General features: G+C 45.2%; 1 non-coding gene across 1 annotated transcript; it reads right to left on the minus strand.

Annotated features, from left to right (window-relative positions):
- Positions 1 to 2,579: 2,579 nt before the first annotated feature.
- TRNAT-UGU (transfer RNA threonine (anticodon UGU)) lies at positions 2,580 to 2,651 on the minus strand. Its single transcript has one exon. It is a non-coding gene; the product is annotated as a tRNA-Thr (tRNA).
- Between the last annotated feature and the right edge of the window lie 1,901 nt (positions 2,652 to 4,552).

The raw sequence follows: 4,552 nt of genomic DNA on the forward strand, positions 1-4,552 counted from the left end.
GATACCAATCTTACAATGACTTTATAAATATCATGAAAATATAGCCCCCATGTCAATATATTTGCTATGACAATTTAGCCATTATGATAATACAGTCACGACGACAATGTATTCACTATGACAATAAAACTATCATGATCATATAACTGATATGACAATATAGTCAAAGCAAAAATATAGAAACATTCAACTTATATTCACAAAAGCAATATAACCACCTGACAATATAGATAGTGTAAATAAATAGTCGTTTTCGGATCATAGGAAACATATAGACTCCAGGACAATATAATCTCTGTGAAAGAACAGTGACTCAGACAGGATTTATCATTATAATATAGTCATAACATTATAGCTGTCATGTAATTGTAGTCACCATGACAAAATTATCACAATGAAATAAAACGGTATTACAATATAGTTACCATAATTATACACCAATCATGATTATATAATCAGCAGGTTGACATAAACAATATCACAGTGTAAAAACCATGACAATATAAGGATGTGATGATATGATATCTATTCACTTACAATACCAAACATGCCGCCATGAAAATATTATTATCATGATCATATAATGACAACAATATTGTAGCTAATAACAAAATATATCCCGAACGACAAAATTAACCATAGCAATATAGCCATCAAGTTGATATAGCGACCAAGATAATGTAGCCAGGACGGCATTATATTGAAAATAACAATACAGCCACCATGCCAATGTCTTCACCATGACAATGTAGCTACCATGAAAATATAGTAACCTTGACTATATACCTACCATGATAAAATATTTGAATTGAAAAATATCCACAACAAGAGTTTAGCTGCTAAAACACGATATGACCGTATGCCAATATGGCCAAAATGTTATTATTGCCATCATGACAATATACCGCCAGAAAAGAAATATATATACCCACTACTTGACAATATAGCTATTCTGACAATATTGCCAACATGAAAAGACAGTCACCTCCTTGTTATATAACAAAAATGACAAATAGCCACCATGGCAATATGGTGACCTAACAATACAGACATTATTGCCATGAATTCAACAAATTAAATGAGAATATAGATATTATGGCAACACAGCCACCATGACAATATACTCAGAAATTCAATATAATCGCCATAATAAAATCATCCTCTCATGAAAATATAACCACCTTACCATTTTGGTTTCCATTGCCATGTAGCTAGAGTAATAAAAGATTTACCAAGACAGTACTGAAACCATAACAATATAGCATATCATGGCAATGTAGTCAACTGATGATTTAATCAAAATGACAATTTCTCTTCTATAATGGTATATCCTGAAGGGCAATATCAACACCATTAAAAAAACTTCTATGAAAATACAGACACTATGACATTATAGATATCATGATAGAAAATCACCATGACAATATAGTTATCATGGCAATATAGCCACTATGACATTATAGTCATAATGACAATATAGTCGCTGTGACAATATTGTCACTATGATAATATAATTATCATAATAATATATTGCTTATGACAAATTATGCATGAGTTAAATAATGACAATATATCACCTATAGAAAAAGATCACCTTGCCAATATAGCTAAGGTGACGATATATACATCATAGCAATGTAACTGATATGAAAAGATAGCCAAAATGACGGTATGTTCATAATGACAATACTGCCACTATGAAAATATGTTCCCCATGACACTATAGCTATACTGACAATAAAGCCATATTCACATAAGAGTAACATTGAAAATACAGCTACATTGTCATGGTGACGATATTGGCATGGTGGCTCTATTGTTATTTTCAATATAATGCCATCCTAACCACATTATCTTGTTCGCTATATTTACTTGCTGGCTATATTGTTATGGTTGATTTTGTCGTTGGGGATATATTATGTCATTAACTACAATTTTGTTTTAATCGTATGATCATAATAATAATATTATCATCGCGGCTTATTTGGTAATGTGAGTGCAAGTGTATGGATGTCTTATCATTGTAAGACTCACGCACACTACCATTAATTTCTCATTAGGTATTTGTCATTATCATTTTACTGTGAGTTACATAGAGTTAGATGCATGTTGCCACGGGCTCACTGTTCCCACGGTTAATCAGGATGTTTGAACACGTAAGAGCTGATCTGTTATTTGAACACGTTGTTGAATGGGTGTTGATGGACTCCCATATAACCCCTGCCAGTGTGACCTGAGGGGACACACTGGCCAGCATCGTCACACTGTTCACTAGAGTGTGTCGTAGTGTGTCATAAGACTATAGCCCACAGTACTACAGATGGACGTACACGTTTTGTTGTAATAAATCTACAAAGGCCGCCTGATCTTCATTAAGTACCACAGACGAAGAAGACCTGATTTCCTTCCTCTCAACTCAACCTTACATTTGTGATGGTAGCGCGGGTGGGTGGGTGGGTGGGTCATCTGGTCCGCCATTATTGTATTTCATTTTGTTATATCGATATTTGAGGTAGTATGTTGCCAGCTGCACTACCACTTCTACTCATCAATAATTATCACAACAGCAGCCACATTGTTGCCTCCTGTGGGAATCGAACTCACGACCCCTGGTTTACAAGACCAGTGCTCTGCCCCTGAGCTAAGGAGGCGCATGTTGGCACAGCAACACGGCGGGCGGCCAGTGGCCATAACTCATCATGCAACCCACACCTGGCCTGGCTCCTGCTGGTGGTGGTGATGGTGGTGGTGATGGTGGTGATGGTGGTGGTGATGGTGGTGATGGTGGTGGTGATGGTGGTGATGGTGGTGGTGATGGTGGTGATGGTGGTGATGGTGGTGGTGATGATGGTGGTGATGATGGTGGTGATGGTGATGGTGGTGATGGTGGTGGTGGTGATGGTGGTGGTGATGGTGGTGATGGTGGTGGTGGTGATGGTGGTGATGGTGGTTGGTGATGGTGATGGTGGTGGTGATGGTGGTGATGATGGTGGTGATGGTGGTGGTGGTGGTGATGGTGGTGGTGGTGATGGTGGTGGTGATGGTGGTGGTGATGGTGGTGATGGTGGTGATGATGGTGGTGATGGTGGTGGTGATGGTGGTGATGGTGGTGATGGTGGTGGTGATGGTGGTGATGATGGTGGTGATGATGGTGGTGATGGTGATGGTGGTGATGGTGGTGGTGGTGATGGTGGTGGTGATGGTGGTGATGGTGGTGGTGATGGTGGTGGTGATGGTGGTGATGGTGGTGGTGGTGATGGTGGTGATGGTGGTGATGGTGGTGGTGGTGATGGTGGTGATGGTGGTGATGGTGGTGATGGTGGTGGTGATGGTGGTGGTGGTGATGGTGGTGGTGATGGTGGTGGTGGTGGTGGTGGTGGTGGGGTGGTGATGGTGGGGTGGTGATGGTGATGGTGGTGATGGTGATGATGGTGGTGGTGATGGTGGTGGTGGTGGTGGTGATGGTGGTGGTGGTGATGGTGGTGGGGGTGGTGATGGTGGGGGTGGTGATGGTGGTGATGGTAGTGGTGGTGGTGATGGTGGTGGTGATGGTGGTGGTGGTGATGGTGGTGGTGATGGTGGTGGTGATGGTGGTGGTGGTGATGGTGGTGGTGATGGTGGTGGTGGTGGTGGTGGTGATGGTGGTGATGGTGGTGGTGATGGTGGTGGTGATGGTGGTGGTGGTGATGGTGGTGGATGGTGGTGATGGTGGTGATGGTGATGGTGGTGATGGTGGTGGTGATGGTGGTGATGGTGGTGGTGTGGTGGTGGTGGTGATGGTGGTGGATGGTGGTGATGGTGATGGTGGTGATGGTGGTGGTGATGGTGGTGGTGATGGTGGTGGTGGTGGTGTGTGGTGGTAGGTGGGGGTGGTGATGGTGGTGATGGTAGTGGTGGTGGTGATGGTGGTGATGGTGGTGATCGTGGTGGTGATGGTGGTGGTGATGGTGGTGATGTGGTGGTGATGGTGGTGGTGATGGTGGTGGTGATGGTGGTGGTGGTGGTGGTGGTGGTGGTGGTGATGGTGGTGGTGGTGGTGGTGGTGGTGATGGTGGTGGTGGTGATGGTGGTGGTGATGGTGGTGGTGATGGTGGTGGTGATGGTGGTGGTGGTGGTGATGGTGGTGGAGGTGGTGGTGATGGTGGTGGTGGTGATGATGGTGGTGGTGATGGTGGTGGTGGTGGTGGTGGTGGGTGGTAGTGGGTTGGTGGTGGTGGGGGTGGTGGTGATGGTGGGGTGGGGGTGGGGGTGATGGTGGGGTGGGGTGTGGGTGATGGTTGTGTGGTGGTGATGGTGATGGTGGGGGGGTGGTGATGGTGGAGGTGGGGGGTGGGGGTGATGGTGGGGTGGTGGTGATGGTGGGGTGGGGGTGATGGTGGGGGGGGTGGTGGGGGTGATGGTGGGAGTGTGGTGGGTGGGTGGTGGGGGGTGGGGGTGATGGTTGTGGTGGTAGTGTGGTGGTGATGGTGTGGGTGGTGAGGTGGGGGTGGTGGTGGGGGTGGTGGTGGGGGTGGTGATGGTGGGGGTGGTGGTGGTGGGGTTGGTGGTGTGG

The sequence above is a fragment of the Panulirus ornatus genome, chromosome 5 (assembly GCF_036320965.1).
Source record: "Panulirus ornatus isolate Po-2019 chromosome 5, ASM3632096v1, whole genome shotgun sequence".
Lineage (NCBI taxonomy): Eukaryota > Metazoa > Arthropoda > Malacostraca > Decapoda > Palinuridae > Panulirus > Panulirus ornatus.